The following is an 18489-nucleotide window of genomic DNA, read 5'->3' on the forward strand; positions in this document are numbered from 1 at the left end:
GAAATCTATAGTAACTCAAATAACGACTGTAAAAATGATTTTGGAGGGTGGTAAATATTACCCTTGCGAAACATTTATCATTTACTAATTATGTTAATCGGCAAGTGAACATATATAATAACGATTAAAATCTACCCACTCTACCCAATTATTCACAGTAATAGCTGAAACCTAAATAAAACTTCATAAAATATAGTCAAACTACTGGCCTTGTTGTGCCAATAGAATGTGTCATTCGAGATAACTGGCACACATTGGTTGGACAAGCTGGATTGAGGAACTGAGTGCATCAGAGATGTTGTTTGCATCTGTTGAGCTGCTGGGTTGAAGGCAAGATCCCTTTCTACCATGCTGTATATCTGTCATATCATGAATGCAAATGTTAACTTACTTAGTAATATCTATCTATCATAAGATTTGTAGTCAGCATTCTGTGTCAGAATTTACTAGGCAGGCAGTGTGTTATAGCAAGCTAATGTTAATTTTCAGGAGAAAATGTGTCTTTTCATCAGTCATGGATGAGTTAAGGCATTAATGGTACTGGAAAAAACATGAATTTTGAACATTTACCTTGCTGTTATGCCAACTTGTTTCTTGTTGCTATGAATATACATTGTACAAAATCTGTGTCAATTTAAGTTTTATGGTAATAGGATTTTTTTTTAAGTATCCAACGTTAGTGAATTTAGCTAATGTTAGCGACAGCTAGTTAGCTGTTGGTGACATTGCCTTACTCAAAGACTGGGCTAACTATTAGCCTACAGTTAATGAAAAGAGATAGAATTAAATTAACGTTTGCATTTTCTTGCTAAGGTGAAGGGGAACACGTTTGTTGTTAAACTTCATTTAACTAGTACATTTAAAATGTAAGTTTGCCTCATATGTTAAAGTTGTGCCTAAGAACTGATTCCTAACTTCAGTTTACACTATAGCCTAGTTGTCCTAATGGTCCGTGCCATTTAGCATGGTGTCCTAAAACGGCGGGCAGTATGAGTATGAGTATGAGTACTCCAAAACTGATTATTGTTCAACTATATGGATGTGTAGGTCTGATACTTAACTTCATTGTAGTTTAATTAGAAAGTCTACTAGTGCACATAAATTAAAAACATCACTGTCCACTTAATGACACAGACAGTGCTGCTGTTTGTCCAAAATACCAAGTTAAACATGGTAGTGTTGAAATCTATCAAACATTTAAATGATATTCTTATCCTCTCTCTTGTTGAAAATGACTGATTTATATTGATACATCTACTTAAAATCAGGGCAGTCATATCTGTGTTTGTTACTACTGACAGACAAGTATTAATAATAAAGAATACTTGATGCAATTTAAAATGTTAATTTATTTTTTATTTTTGTACCAGTTCACATATGTCTGTCTGTAGGACTTGGACTCATCTGTTTGTAGGAGTTGGACTCTTCTGCCTGCAGGAATTGGACTTGTCTGTCTGTAGGAGTTGGACTTGCCTGTCTGTAGGAGTTTGGCTGTCAGTAGCATATGAGTATGTCATTTTCACAAAAGTTTCATGAACATTAGGTACCTGAACTCAACTCTGACACTGAAAACCATAATCTGAGGAATATTATGGGAGTGCTACCTATTAAAAATGAATTGGCTGTGCAAAATATGCAACTTAACAACATCAAAATGATTGGACTTATTGAAACACTATACATTAAAAGATGGGCATTTTGGTCGACATCAGTCCATACCCTATCTCCATTCAGATTGTCCTTGCACCTTTAGGACATGGGGTGCATTACAGAAACATTTGTCCAGGTATCACCCACAGACAGCTAACCCAGGCCATGTCCTTTCCTTCACATCCCTAGTGTGTAATTCATGCTGTTTCCACACAGAAAGACAATACTTTGAGCATCTTGGTGGTCACCTCAAAAAATCTGAAACTGTGCCTTGTGTTTTTCGAGATTGTCATTACAAGACAAATATATACACAACATACCACAGTCATAAGAGTAGGAAACACAATCCCAATTCAGAGGAAGATTTTAAGGCCTCTGTTTTTCATGAATACCAAGCCAAACACAGGAAGAAAGTGAATTTGTTGAAAGTGAAAACTATTGCTCCTTTGTCCTTGCAGAAGATGAGGACTTGGACAGAATTATTGTTGAGAGACCAGGGTTGCTCCTTCTTAAATTGGAATGCATTTTCAATGTGTCTAATACATGCATTGGTGAACTGGTAGAGGAAGTCAGTTTCCTTACATCATCTGGACCACTTATAAAAGAAATTATACTGAGCACCTTGTACTTTTAAAGATTCAGTGATTTCAGAACTGGTGAAAGATCTTTGCCAGCTAAACCCTTTATGTTCTGCTTTAGAAGTGGACAGGCCTTTAAGCACACACTACAAGAGAGAGCAATTTATAAAGGAGCATTTTTCACCGACTGAGCCAATTGAGTACATGTTTGATAGTAGCATGAAAAAAACTTTCAGTATGTACCAATTCTCTAATTGCTGTCTCAGCAATATCAGACACAGTATTGCAGAATAGAAGGCCATCATGTTTCTCTGGGATATAAGTCATTGCATGATGGATCTTTTTTCAGAGAAAACAGATTTTTATGTGGAAATGAAGTTAAACTCTCACTCATTCTTTACATAGATGACTTTGAAATATGCAACTGTCTTGGGACAGCCCTCAAGAAGCATAAGGTGACTGCTGCCTTTTGGGTGTTTTCAGGCAAATGCTACCTTGCGATCTACACTAATTTCCATTTACCTTGCCATTCTTTGTAGGGCAGATGATGTCCAACAATATGGATACCCAAAAATGTTGGAGCCACTGCTTAGAGATTTGAAATCTTTGGAAGATAACAGCATTTTTGTGTCAAGTTTTGGCAAAGTGCTCAAGCATACTGTATTTGTTGTAGTAGCTGATAATGCTCACTCCATTGGAGGATTTGTTGAAAGCTTTCTCTCCTCACACTTTTGTCAGTTTTGCATTGGAGAGTGTTCAGAGATCCAGGAGCATGAAGTAGGAGCAGGATGTTAACTTTATGGACTAAGTCCAACTACAGTTTGCATGTCAAAGCAGCATTGTCTGACACTGCTGAAGCTCATCATTGTGGGGTAAAAAGACAGTGTCCCATCTCTGACAGGTGGAGTTACTTTCATGCCACATCAGGTTATTCCCCTGAAGCTTTGCATGAGTTGCTTGAAGGGATTGTTCCTTTTGAATTGGCACTCTGCCTGGAAGTGTTTATAAAGAGGAAATACTTTTCTCTTCAGGAGTCATTCCATTTGTCAATTCCTTACAAGTGGAGTGACACAAAAAAAACAAAAAAAAAACTGTCCACAAAGTATTCCCTTGACTTTTGCATCACGTAAGAGTGTACGAGGCAATGCACATGAAAACTGGTGCTTGGTGTGGATGCTACCTTTTATGATCGGTTGCAAAGTACCAGAGGATGATGCAGCATGGCAGGTTTTGATGACCCTGAAAGACATTGTTGAGCTTGTCATGGCTCCTGTCCACACAAAAGAGACAGTAGGATACAAGGAAAGCAAGATCAGTGAACACCGGTATAGGTATTTGAATGTATTCCCAGAGGAGAAATGAATACCTAAACATCACTTCCTTGAAAATTATTCATGGCTTACAACTGCTTTTGGACCACCTGTGGCTCTCTGGACCATGCGTTTTGAAGAAACATTCTGATCACAATAGTACGGAAAAAACAATCAATGATTGCGTATCACATAAATGACACTATCATCCAAAGGCCAACACTGTTGGTGTCCAGAATGATTCATGTCTAGTTGAGGTTCTAAAAGACAGTATTAAGGAGTTGTTTGCAAGGAAGTTTCCTTTCCATTGTGCATGGAGAACCTGTGTCTGTTCTGAAGTTGCTAAGTGGGTGGTACCATGAGCACCTGAGGAGCTTCAAAGTAGAAGCCACAGGAGATAGTAAAATCCTTCAGCATTAAGTAATCAAAGATGTATACCCCTAGGCCGAATACAATACAACAGATGTTCAAATGGTATCCCTGAAACACTTCATTGCACTTCAAAGTAAGTATCAGTTTAATTATTATGTTATTGGCTTTCACCATGGCAATGTAGGAAATTATTAATTCAATTCAATTCAATTCAATTTTATTTGTATAGCGCTTTTTACAATAGACATTGTCTCAAAGCAGCTTTACAGAAATATCAACACGGTATACAGATATTAAAGGTGTGAATTTATCCCAACTGAGCAAGCCACAGTTGAGAGCTTCTAAATGGCTTGTTGGTCTTGAGACTGCAGGACAGCATCTGGTTATCCCCATACAAGCTTATTTGAATGACATGATGGCATTTACAACAACTTTACCCATTGACTGTTATCCCAATAGGATGACAATCTGAAATTTGCAAAGATGAAAGTGAACCAAGCAGATGTAGAAGTGTATCTATCATGAAGGCAAAACTGGTGGAAGACTTTTTATATTGAAGGACTTGGAGGGTTCATTGTCAAGACTATCAGTACAATTGATAAGACCTTCTTGCTTGGTGAGTTGAAATTTTGGTGCTTGCGGTGCTTTTGCAATACATAAGGTAGCCTTTGACTGTGTATAAAGTTGCTATTTCAGAGCTGTAGAAATACAAGATAATCATGAATATAGCAGTTAGGAAATGGCTTGTGGTGCCAAAGTACTGTAGCATTGTATGTAAAATGAATTTTGAACTTACAAATTTGAGTTACATAGCCTAAGTAAAATAAATTATAAATAAAATTACATTATATTTCATAATAATAAAACAAATATACTTTGTACCAGGCCTTCTAAAATGTGTGACTTTGCATTGAGAGAGCTGTCATATTCTCATGTTGTCCCTTTACTTATTTACTAGATAAAAGAAGAGTTCAGACACATAACAATACCTCTGGAAGAAACATTCATGCAAAAGCCTGACGATGCATTCCAAAGTAGGTGCTGTTGGTACCAGGATGCATCCTCTCCTGAACACTGTAAATGAGGTATGTTTTTTGTTCAACTTTTGGCAGAAAGGTACACAAACTAATTTGGAGAAACAAGTCTGGTCATAAAAATGTATCTCCTTACAGTCCCAGAGTATTGAGAAAAAAGGGATTTAGGTGACTGTTGCTTCACTGAGTACTTAGGGGAACCCCAAGAAGAGCTCTTCCAAGACTGCCAGGTAAGTTACAAAATGATTGTTCTAGTCAAGGTATTCACAGGATTGATCAATGTTTGTAATGGGGGTCTACAGCATGTGGTCAGATTGATAAATGTTTGATGAGTATTCAGATTATTCTCTTAATGTCACTTACCTGTATTGAAGTTAAAATATAAATAAGATGAAAAACCCTGCCTATGTTGAAATAAATGGCTTGATGAGAAAACTGAATTGTATTGGAACAGCATCTTGTTAATATGCTAAATTAAATGTAAAAATGTGTTTCTATCTTTTAAACATGGAGGATGAATGGGAGGGCTACACAGAACAAGCCATAAAGGTGCTTGTGATCCATAATCCCATGGCTAAGAAGGATCTGGTAGACGTGTCTATTGTGATAGACGACATCCAAGTGATGAATGGGTGTGGATACAAAACCAAAGCATGTATGTTGTTTATGGGATTGATCTATGTCCTCAACCTTGAGTATCCCAAGAAGTTGAAGAACACTTTTGAAGTATTTCAGAAACTTTTTTGGAGCTTGATGAGGGAAAGTTGGGCAAGAAGGTACATAGCCTCAAAAGTAAGCTAATAGAATTAAACTATTAGTACCCAAGTATGGGAACAGACTGTTTCTTGAGTGTTTCCTTGCCTTTTGTATGGAACTGTTTGTACCCAAGCACAGACAGTGTTATTCTTACCCTATTTTCTGGATATGTTGTGTTAGATTTGAATGTAATTTGATGTGAACATTCTGGGCTTGTTTACATATTTTGATTTTAATGTCTGGTCAGGATCGTACCCACTGAATCAGATGTAACTTCTCGATTGATTCTGAGTAAGCAGTGTTTTCAATTTATTTTAACTTCAAAACAAGTTTTGAAATGTATCTCATTGTATACAACAAAGCACATGTGTGTCAACACCTTGCAATTAGTAAATTGCAAATAGACATGTTTGAATGAACAAACAGAAACACTAATAACTGATAACTATCATTTTATTTTGAGAAAGGTTCATCTCTAATTTCTTTAATCGCACAATCTCTAATACTTTATTTGGAAGAAAAAAGACGCCTTCATTTTACATTCATGTGTTTAAGAAACTCTTTCAATGGAATGTGCAGTGAAGAGGGTCACCTCCTGTCTTTGTTATTTGAACTTATGTTCAATAAAAAAAAAAGATATGATCTTGTGTCTGACAATAGCTTTAACAGTAAATTTAACCTTTCCTGGATAATTAGTCATATTGATTAATTAATAACACTAATTAGTAAGTAAATGAAGAACTGCTATCTAGAGTTAGCATTTACTCACTTTTAATAAGTAATTAGTTATGTTATGTATTGAGTAGACTTCAATTAATTTTATTTTGGATGTTATAGCTGATAAGTTTAGGTACTCTTTACTCAAAATATGGGGTGAAATGTACCCAAATAAACTGCGTGCCAATTGTTACCTCTCATTGTTTGGGTAGACTCTATAGGTTTTTTTCTTTTTTAACCAAATGTGGTAAGTAGAAAAGCATCTCAGAATGCACAAAACACTGAACCTTGTGGTGGATGGGCTACAACAGCCGAGGGTTACAGTCCTTTCATCCAAGACCACAGTAGGCACAGGCTTACCAAAACTGGAAAACATTGCTGGTCTTGTAAATGTAGACTGCACTATATTGTGTAAAATTTGTTTTAAATACTTTTTTAAAAACCTACACCCATACATTCAAAACAAACCTGGAGCCTTTCCAACAACTATGTGGACTCAGTTTTACAAAAGAGCTCCATATAGTTATTACATAACTGTGCATTACTTTTTTACCCTCATCTTAGCATTAAATATTTTCCTAAAATAGAGGTTCTGAATTTAAAATAATGAAAACTTGAGAAACGAAAAGACAATATCTCGCATGAATTACTTCAAGTAAATCTCAGCCTCAAGTAAAGGATCACTGAAAGGGACAAACCAAAGAATCCATATGGGGGCTAGCGGAAATGTTTTTTTCCAAGAGTATACCATAATTCTCATGGTAAATGCATTAAGATTTACATCTAAACATTTGCCAGATGCTTATTTCCTAAACAAATCAGTAAGACAGTTTCCTAATTATTAGAGATAACAGAATAAGCACAGAGCTGAGCAGCTGAGGGTTAAGGGTCTTGCATAATTGTCTCCTGGGATTTGAACACAGCCTTTTAGTCAGAACCTGCATCTGCTGATTGTCAGAACAGAACTGCTGAGCTACAATAGTTGAACTTTATTGATCCATATTCTGTTTCTACATTAAAAATCCATTTCAGGCTGATTTAAAAGAGATCCTAAACCTCCCCAGATTCATTCTGAAAGCCCAGTGCTGAAGTCCACTCTCAATATGGCTGCTAAAGACAAATAGCACTAGTCCAAAAAAAACTAGGGCACATAAAAGTGTCAAAGGCACATTTGCTTTGCAAGTTAGGACGAAGACCTGCTGGGGTGAGGATATGTGCTACCGGAAAGAGCTTCGAAAATCACTATCACTGATTTTTATTATCTTGGTTTGAGAAGTTTCCAAACTGCTCTCTTGATTTATAGCTCAGACACATCACTGGAGATGATATTAATGCTATACTGCTGCACTATCTATCTGGGTCAGATAGAACTTCCAAATGCTACAGGCAATGACTGTAAACAGGTTTTTGAATATATTTTAGTGTTGAAAAATGAGGTTACTGCATGTGAAAATGGGTAAATAATTATTCATAAATAAATTAAAGCTATTATTAAGAGTTATTTCCCAATAATGTACTGTAATAATTACATGTAAAATATTGTAATCGTGGACCTCCCTTGCAGTTCATTTGGGAAGATCCTGCCAAAGTTATGCAGCATTTTATAAGCAGCAATTGTTCATTGGAGAGTACGATGGTGCAGCAGGTAGCATTTCCACCTCACAACTCCAGGATGTCCAGGGTCTGGGCCTTCCACTTGGCTTATTCTCTCTTGGCTTATACCCAATTTCCATGTGGGTTTTCTTTCGAGTGCTCTCGTTTGGCTAATCTAACTTGTGTGAATGAGTGTGCAAGCGTATGCATGATACTCAAAATTAAGCACTTTGGAAGACTGATGGATTGTGATGGATTGGCGTCCCATCCAGAGTGCATTCCTGTCTTCCACCTCCAAATCCACCAAGATAATGACAAAGATAAAGAGCTTACTGCACATGAATGAATGAGTGAGATACGGTGCTGGGAAAAAGTATTTGCCCTGATTTCTTCTTTTTGTATATATCTTATACTAAATCTTGATCTTCAAACAAAATACAACATAAAACAAAGGCAACCTGAGTAAACACACAATACAGTTTTAATTTGATTTTTTTTATTGAAGAAAAAAAAAAGGTTATCCAACACCTATCACCAATGTGAAAAAACAATATTAATATTTTTGTGCCACCTTTAGCAGCAGTAACTGCAACCAAATGCTTCCAATAACTGGAGATCAGTCTTTCACTTACTTCTAGGACTAGGGTTTACTCCTATGCTTTGGATCATTGTCTTGCTGCATAATCCAGTTGCGCTTGAGTTTCATATGGACTGAAGACCGGACATTCTCCTTTAGGATTTTCTGGTATAGAGCAGAATTCATGTTTCCCTCAATTATTGTAAGTTGCCCAGTCCCTGAAACAGCAAAGCATCCCCACACCATCACACTTCCACCACCATGCTTGACTGTAGGTATGATGTTCTTTTTGTGGAATTCTGTGTTTGGTTTACACCAGATGTAACGGGATCCCTGTCTTCTAAACAGTTCTACTTTCTACTCGTCAATCCACAGAACATTCTCCCAACAGGTTTGAGGATCATCAAGGTTTGTTTTGCAAAATTCAGACAAGCCTTAACGTTCTTCAGGGTTAGCAGTGGTTTTCACTTCGCCACTCTTCCATGGATGCCATTTTTGCCCAGTGTCTTTCTGATCGGAGTCATGAACCTTTATTGATGCAAAAGACGCCTGTAAGTCCTTTGATGTTGTCCTTGGCTCTTTTGTGACTTGATGGATGAGTAGTTGCTGTGCTCTTGGTGCAATTTTGGAAGGTCAGACACTTCTGGGAAAGTTCACTGATGTACCGTGTTTTTCCATTTGGAGATAATGGCTCTCACTGTGGTTCTTTTGAGTCCCAGAGCCTTTGAAATAGCTTTGTAACCGTTCCCAGACTGATGTATTTCAATCACCTTCTTCCTCATCATTTCTGGAATTTCTTTCAATTTTGTCATAGTGTATTACTGGGTAAGACCTTTTAACCAACTTCATGCTGCGTAAAAAGTTCTATTTACGTGTAGATTTGATTGAACAGGGTTTGCAGTAATCAGGTCTGGTTGTGTCTAGTCCAGCTGAACCCCATTATGAACGCAGTTTCATAGATTTGGGGAATTAGTAACTACAGGGGCAAATACATTTTCACACAGGCCCAGTTGGGTATTGGATAACTTTTTTGCTTCAATGACTATACATCATCATTTAATAACTGTATTTTGTGTTTACTCAGGTTGTATTTGTTTTATCTTAGATTTTGTTTTAATTTCAATAAAAATTTCAAACAATTTAGTATGAGATATACACAAAAACAGAAGAAATCACACAAATATTTTTTCACAGCACTGTAAGGTCAATTCCATTGGAAAGGCATCATAAACACATCTGAATAGGTTGCCTATACTGGGAACACTGGGTCTGAGGAAGTAAAACACAGTGGATGAGACCCCAATCCATCGCAGCCATTTGTCTTCAAAAGTACGTAATTATGTCCAAATTTGATCCAAATTTCATTTTTGGCAAAGACTTTCATCCATCCATCCATCCATTTTCTGTACCGCTTATCCTACACAGGATTGCGGGGAGCCTGGTCACTATCTTGGTAAATGGTCTGCACTTACATAGTGCTTTTTTAACATTAACAGTTCCAAAGTGCTTTGCACTGTTTCTCATTCACCCTCGCACACCAATGGTAGCAGAGCGGCCATGCAAGGCGCTAGCTTGCCATCGGGAACAACTTGGGGTTCAGTGTCTTGCCCAAGGACACTTCGGCATGTAGAGTCATGTGGACCTGGAATCGAACCGCCAACCCTATGATTAGTGGACAATCCTCTCTTCCACCTGAGCCATAGCCTTGGGGGACTTGGAACACAAGGCTGGAACCCATCAGAGCACACATTCACACACTATGGACAATTTTGGAAATCCTAATCAGCCAAAAATGCATGACTTTGGACTGGATGAGGAAACCGGCATACCCGTAGGGAAACCAAAGCACAGGGAGAACATGCAAATTCCATGTACACAGGGCGGAGGCAGGAATCAAACCCCCAACCCCGAAGGTACAAGGCAAACATGGTAACCACAGTCCCAAATGAGGTGCAAAGTTAAATCTGAGAACAATGTAGGTAAACAAGTTTTTTTTTTTTATTTAAAACAATATTCTAAATCAGGAAAAAAAAATCTTTGAATATTATACCGATATGAAAAATGTAAAGAATATTTTGACAATTAAAATGCATTACATTTGCAAATGTAGTCAGTTAGCTAAGACATGTTTGATGTCCAAAGTTTACATCCTAAGTTGTGCACTAAAGCTATGCAAAATCTTCTTTATAAGTATTTAGTGTTGTCATACTCATAACTTCCAGTTCCGTCTTCAAACCTTTGGAGTTGGATCTAAGGGTGCCAACATACACCAAATTGCAGTAAGAGAAAAAGTGTCCTTCCACCAAAAGCTATAGAATATGCCCACAAGGTCATGTTTGTTAAGACATGTTGTGTATAGTTTACAATAAGGCATACAGTGTCCTAAACCACATCAGCAAGTTTGTGTGACATTACAGAATAACTGGATGTTGTTTGAGGCATATACTGTATTTACAGAAAAGAATTTGGGTATACTGACTTCCATTACTTGTTAGCTACACATTAGACTCATAGCTTCAGTGCAAAACTAAACAAGCAAATTGCAACTGAACACCAGGCATGCCTTGTTTGTGTTTGCAGTTCAGAGATCTTAGACTAAAGCTTAGAGAATTCTTGGAGAGGCTTCGTTCAAACTATGCTGAGGATAGTGGAAGTGGATACAGATGAAGGGATCACTTACATGCTCTAAATTATGCATTTGTCCTCAAAATTGATAGTGTTCAATTAAAAGTTATAAATAAACTGAATCTTTGAAGTGGATAAATGCCTTTTTTGTGACTAGTGATAGAATATTCCAGGCAACACCCTCATAAAACGTCGAGGATTATGTTCAGACTGTTGTTCTTCATAAACCCTTTCATAAAGCCTAGTGATTAGCTTCATAATCACTTTTTTGGGGTTGTTGTCAGTATACAATTTGTGGAGTCTTTGGCAAATACGTGAGATTAAGGCAGGTTTAGACTGTGACATATCTCTTCTTTTGGGCTGCATTTCCCAGATTAAATCCCAGAACTGCCACAGCGAGAATACTGGCCTCTTAGTTCTCAATTGCTCAGGTGTATACTAGGATTGGACTGAGACTTTAGATACATGTAAGCATGCTAACTAAATAAAATGTGTTTGTATTCTATTAACCTTGTCCCAAGTTTCTGTTACGATTTTGGTACAAAAGTTTAATGGTTAATTTCTACTTCACATTTAAGAACAGGCCCAGAAATGATAGTTTCAGTTCTTGTTCATGTTTCACTAGTCTCAACCTTTTGTGCACTTTTCTGGACACAACATTCAGAAACAGTAAGGTTACAGTCTGACTGGCCTGACTGTGGCCTGGCCTGACTGGCCTGACTTCACACTTCTGTGTGGTTGTCAGGTGTCCAAGAAGAAATAGTTCTGAAAGAGTTTGATACTGAGCTTTTCATTATAAGGTCCAGTCAGTGGATTGGGAGGGGGGAAATCACAGAGTTTTGTTTTATTTAAACAGAGAATGGCACAGTTTTGCCAGTTTTTTTCCCTTGCAGTTGCATGTAAATATACACCTTTATATCTTGCACCGAGTGGTGTCACTTTTAAATCTTTTAAATACTTGGTGATATCACACAATTACAAGTGCTTCCAATTTCCAATAATCAACTGTGACATATTAACTCGCAGTTGCAGGAAAAAAGATCACAGCTGTGCTCTTTAAAAAAAGGTCACAAGTGAGTAATATTATTTTAACAAGATAGTCTTATCTTATCAAACATTAAATACCAGACATGTCAGTAAGTGGAGTGGCTACTCAGAATTACCCTAGGTATGTATGTATGTATGTCTTGAGCAAACCCATTCAGGTAGAACCTCTGACACTGTATCAGTGCCCAATGGAGAAGAAAAACTGTACAGTTCCAGTTTTATGGTGCCAGTAATACTGGTAATTTGTGTAATGACATGAGTGGAAAGTGAAACTTTATTGAGTCAAAAACGCAACCATACCAACAAGCACCAAAATGGTCCAAATGTCCTTTTTTGTTTATTTTGTTTTACAAAAAACCTACAAGTCTTTCTAAGCTTACATTTTTTTTCTGGAGATTCTCTTTGGGCCCCAATGTTGCTAGTGGATGATGGCAAAAAATTCAATATTTTTAATAGCATTGTAGCAGTAGGACTCACCTAAGAGTGCCTATAGATAGTTTACTATATAGGATAAAGGAATGCACGAGATCCCAAAAGAATTCTGACCAACCCTACTCGCTCCCACAGAAAGTTTGACAACTCCCACACTCCCCTGCAGTTATATAAACAAAAGTATAAACGAATTAGCAGTTTAAATCGTTGTGACCCTTCAGCAGTTACTGGAGGTGAATGAATGAATATGGTAAAATTCTTGCAAGCACCCAGTACACTCCCATGTTAACGAATATACAGTACGTAGCTTTTCTTTGTCCCATATAAAACTTCCTGCTCCTGCAGCTCTTCACACTTCTACAGGACTTCACAGTGCAAGAAGTTGCACACCATGTCTGACATTCCACTACATAAAACAGTAAATTACACAATAAATTAGATTTAACTGTACGGATAAAGCATTTGCTGCAACAAAACGCTTTGTGATAACCTTTCTTCCTTTATTCCATATTATGCCTTATACCACACTGTGGCCAATGCAGTATGTAAAATTGACTTTTGCAGAAGATTGGCCTCAGGCCCCCTGACGACTGGCTCCATTAACCTGTCCTGTAATTAGACTCAGAGGGAAGAATACTGGGAAATGTGGGCTTAAAGAAGCATGACTGTGCATGATAAACAAGCCATGACTGCTATAACTGAATAATGCTTAACCCTCATGTTCTGTTCAGGTCAAATTATACATTTTACCAAAAGTGAAACAATAGAGTATTGCATGTGTCACAGCATGTAGAACCTCACAGTTCAAGGGTCCCTGGTTCAGTTTTGAACTCAGGTTACTGTCTGTGTGGATTTTCCCATGTTCTCCCTGTATCTGTATGGGTTTCTTCCAGGTTCTCAGGTTAAAACTTAAAACCCTAGGTGTCAGTTACTTTGTGTATGGTGTCTCGTGATTGACTGGTGTCCCTACCAGGGCATATTCCTGCTTTACATCCCAGGATAGAGTTATTTTTATTTCGGAGCTCCTTGACAATCAGTATCCCATATAAATGAAATCTAAGTAGATGCACTATTTCAGTGGGAATTCAAGGGTTAACACACAGTCATGTGAAAAATATAAGAAGACCCCATGGAAATTGTTGGCTTTTTTGACATATTTAGACAAGCATTTGATCATCTGCAACACAGTGCCTATTAATAAAGTTGATATACTTGAACAAAATCACAAGGAAAATAAACTTTTTCAATCATTTATTCAGCAGAAATATCAATAGATGTGATAATCTTCTGTGGAAAAAGTAAGTACACCCTTGACCTCAGAAGCTCGTATTGCCCCCTTTAGCAGAAATAACTTCTTGTAGGCGTTTTGCATAATAGTTCACTGTACTTGCTGGAAAACTCTTCCATGCAATATTCTTTCAGCTGCAAGATGTTTGAGGGTTTTGTTGCATGTACTGACCGTTTCAAACCCCCCCCACAACATTTTAATGGGATTCAAATCCGGGCTTTGACTAGGCCATTCCATAACCCTCCATTTCTTATTTTTGAGCCATTCCTTGGTGGATTTGTTAGTATGCTTAGGATCATTATCCAGTTGAAAAGGTCCACTTCAACTTTGGACAGATGGCCTCATATTATCTTCAAGCACTCTTTCATATGATGCAGAAATCATAGATGAAACAATGAATGCAAGCTGTCCAGTCCCTGAGGCAGCAAAGCAACCCCAAACCATAACATTTCCACTGCCATGCTTCATAGATGGTATGAGGTGCTTCTGTTTGTGCTGTGTTTGTTCAGCACCAAACATGTCTGCTGTTACTGAGGCCAAACAATCTTTGATGCATATTATTCCAAAAGTCCTGGTATTTGCCTATATGCTCATTGACAAACTGTAGTCTTGCAAAGGCTTGGCACGCCTCCCATGCAGGTCAAATTTGTGCAGTCTCTTGTCGAAGCATGCACTTTGACACAAACAGTTGCAAGACTTACTAGCAGATCCTGTGATGAAATTTTGAGTTTCTTGGAAACTTATTTTTGCATCAGACTTGGGCTGAATTTGCTTTGACGGCCAGTCCTCGACCATTTGTAGACTGTTTTCCTGACAGTAGAATGATGCATTTAAAATAATTTGGATATCTTTTTAAGTCCCTTGCCAGACTCATAGGCATCCACAACCTTTTTTTTCCTAAAGGCTTTCAGAGCTCTTTAGATCCTGGCATGACACCAAACACCTCAATAACAAAGAGAACACCAGACACTAGATATGAGAGGAATATAAACAAGACAGGTTCCATCTGCACTCCCTAAGCAGTGTCTAATCACTGGTACCCAATCTTGAACATCTGATTCTAATTATAAATGTGATAAATGTAAGGTTGTACTTTTTTCCATGTGACTGATCTGGCAACTGATTGACTACAAAATGTCAATTTTATGTGTCATTTGACGGAGCGTATCAACTTTATTAATACGCACTGTTTCAAAGAGGATCAAAGGTTTGCTTGTGCAAATATGTGTAAAGAAGAAAAAAAAGGCAATTTCCATGGGGTGTACTTGTTTTTTCACACAACTGTATTTGTTTCTCAATATACTGTAAAATCCATAGTGATAAACCAATGTGGCTAATAATTTGATCAGAAAATATTCTCACCAATGCAGATCAAGGAAATTTTACACCTTTTTGGCAAGGGTGTTTTATGTAAGGTTTTATTTATAACTTGTAAAGTTGTGAAAGAAGCAAACTGTTATTAATACATTTTCTGAATATTGCAAGAATATCATTTTTTGTGACATTCCAGCTTAACCACATTAAAACTTATATAATATGTATAATTTATCGCTGAATGTTCTGACAACATTGTTATCCAGGAAAGTGCCTCTCCAGCCTTTGTCCTCTGATTGCCCTATCTTACCAAAACAAATCATTCAGGAACAAAAAAAAAAGATTATAACTTGTTCGCACCACCCGAGAACTTGATGACAGGCTGCCAGTGCAATTTGATTTGTTTAGAAACGGCCTTGGCAGGACTGCATGAAGCCCAAGTGGGCACGACTAAAACGCTGTCAGGAGAGAGTGCAGACGTTCGGTGCCCTCCTCATGCCCTCTAAATCAGAAAACGTAGCTCCAAGGGCCCTCCATATTCACCACACTCTTTACAGGATTCCAGCTTGAATTGTTAGACATATATACATTTATAATGCAGAGGGGGTTGGGGTGGGGATTGAGTAAAAACAGAGTCAATGGAAATCAAGCATGACATGCCAAAGAAATGAATGTAAAAGCAGCTGAATGGCAAGCAGCTGCAGAGTGTACTTTTAACTCTCCACCTTCAAGAACAGTCCATCAGCAGCATTGCAGAAGCACTTGGCAAATGTCAAGCGCAAATTCAAGGAGCTCAATCCAAGATGCTATCAGCCCATGCCGGAATGTGGACGCAATCTCAAATGAACTCTCTTATGAAACTAAGGGAAGGCACACAGCAAAGCTGATTTCACTGGCCTCTGGTTAATGCAGGCAGCGAGCCATGGCATACCGCCCTCCATTACGATGGAACAAATAGAAGACGCTCCATGAAAATGCAATTATAACAAATCTTCTCAGATGTGCACAATAAGCAGGGCAAGGAGAGGGTAAGAAAACCCTGAAATATCTGAACTGATATAACTTTCTCTTCTGCATGAACCTGCATTTATATAGTAAATGTGCTATTACAAACCAGGATCCATTTAAGACTTGACAAAATTAGAAACAAGGAGTTTTCCAAACTGCATTGATCCAAAGAACAGGACAAAATGCTCCTGAAAATATTTTTAATTATTGTTCAATTGTAACAAATTTACAATGAAAATATAATGGGATAATTACAACAAGGACTATTCATGCAGCAGTATTTGCAATATATGCCAGTCTTCTATTAGATGTTTATTTCAGTGCTCGACACCTTCTCATCCATACCTCATCATATTAGTATTTTTTCATTTTTAAACGGTCGCTTTCATTAATGTTACATTGTAATTGTACACTTGAACTCAAAGGGAAAAAATGCTGTTTACTTATTTATTTATGGTTGGGGGTTTAAAGGCAGGTGTTTTAGTTTAAAGTCAGTGGTCTAGATGTCGCATACGCTTCTACTGAACAAATATCTGGCAACCTCGGAGGTATGAAATACATGCAGGTGATTTGTTTCTATGTGGTGCATCCAAAAAAACAAAACAAACAATCAAAAAATCATGCTTTGCCTATCTCTGAATACAAACACCCCAATAAAAAGTTATGTAACTTAAGTCGGCAGCTCTAAATATGTCCTAGTGGAAACGTCAGTGGAAACATTGGCTATATTTGTTCTCTTTTTAACTACTCCTGGACCACACAATTGATCAAAGGAAGCAGGATGGGGATCTGGGATGTGTTTCAGCGTTCTCACAAGCATTCTTACATCCTTTTGACAAAATGTCTTGGCTGGTGTGACAATGTTGAAAAACACCCTGCTCCTCTATCCTGCTTCCTTGAGAATATCATGATTCAGCCATATTCCTTTTGAGGCTCCAAAAGGAGCAACTCAAATATTACTTCTCCTCCAAGAGTTTTAGGAATATATGGCAGTGCTGAGACTTTCATGGAAACAGCAGTCTCTTCAAAACAGTCAACAGGCAGAGTTGGTGCCTCCACGGCTCCATGGTCTTGGGTTACTCTCTGAGCTCCGGGTTCTCCGGTTTCCTCCCAACCTTCAAAACAAGCTGGTATGTGGATTGGCTACTGTAAATCGCTCCTAGTTGTGAAGGAGTGTGTGAATATGATGCACCCAGTGTTCCTGAGAGGCTCTGCAACCTTGATAATGATAACTTTGCAAAGGAAATTATATTTTCTCCCAGTTTAGTTGTTCCCAGTTCCCACTGAACTGTCCAGGTCTTCCCCATATCATGACTGCTACCAGGAGACAGGAATGTAATAGTCAGGAATTAATTTCCACTCATGCATTTTGTGTGGGTGCTTTAGAACAGACTGCTTTAGAACCTGTGGTGGTGTTCAAAATTCATCATTTAATTATTTATGGGACAATCTACCACCAACAAATCTTGACACTTTAATAGATATAAGAAATAAATTACCCCATGACAGTTCCAGTAACAATGATTAAAATAACATTTTAGTAATATGGAAAAAATCTATGAATCTTTCTTTTTTCTCCTCCTCCTGCACTTTAGCTAGCTACCTAGTTTCTTTATTTTATTTATTTATTTATTTATCCTTTATTTAACCAGAAAGATTCCATTGAGATATCACAATCTCTTCTTCCAGGGAGACCTGGTCAAGACGGCAGCACATAGAGTTTCACAGAGAGACAATCTCAGAAAACAATACCCTTACAAAACAATTAAGAGTAAAATCAAGAAAAACACTCCTTTAACACTGATTGCAAAAACCATTTAAAAGTACTCAGAGGTGGCAGGATCTCTAGTATAAATATATTTTGCAGCTCACTACAGGCCCAGGGAGCATGAAAAGAAAAAGCATGTTTGCCAAATTCTGAGTATACCTTTGGTATAGCTTTCAAACAGAGACAGAAAAAATGCATGATCCCAGTTGAATAATCCTGTTTCTCACCATAAGCGGCTGGTAGCTAAGAAAATGTCCGCAAGCAAACTAAGAGATACACCAATCAACCATAGCATTAAACCACAGATAGGTGGTGAGAATAACATAGATTATCTTGCTACAGTGGCACCTGTCAAGTGGTGGGATATATTAGGCAGCAACTGAACAGTCAGTTCTCCAAGTTGATGTGTTGGAAGCAGAA

The sequence above is a fragment of the Ictalurus punctatus genome, chromosome 10, assembly GCF_001660625.3.
Source record: "Ictalurus punctatus breed USDA103 chromosome 10, Coco_2.0, whole genome shotgun sequence".
NCBI classification, from domain to species: Eukaryota; Metazoa; Chordata; class Actinopteri; order Siluriformes; family Ictaluridae; genus Ictalurus; species Ictalurus punctatus.